A 401-nucleotide genomic window follows, 5' to 3' on the forward strand; every position below is an offset into this window, starting at 1 on the left:
TCCAGAAAGGGAATAAAAACATCATCACAGTAGTCCATATGAGACATCAGTGGGTTAATTAGAGTCTCTTGAAGCATCCAAAATACATTTGGGTCCAAAAATAACAAAAACTACGACTTTATTCAGCATTGGCTTCTCTTCCGCGTTTGTGTTCAATCCTCAAATAAAGATTCAAACGGTTATGAGTCAGCGAATCGATTCATGATTCAGATCGCCAGTATCAAACTGCTGAAATCACGAGACATTGGCGATCCGAATCATGAATCGATTCACTGATTCATAACCGTTTGAATCTTTATTTGAGGATTGAACTCAAACGCAGAAGAGAAGCCAATGCTGAATAAAGTCGTAGTTTTTATATTTGGACCTAAATGTATTTTAGATGCTTCAAGAGACTCTAA

This window comes from Pseudorasbora parva, chromosome 14, assembly GCF_024679245.1.
Source record: "Pseudorasbora parva isolate DD20220531a chromosome 14, ASM2467924v1, whole genome shotgun sequence".
In the NCBI taxonomy this organism is placed as follows: domain Eukaryota; kingdom Metazoa; phylum Chordata; class Actinopteri; order Cypriniformes; family Gobionidae; genus Pseudorasbora; species Pseudorasbora parva.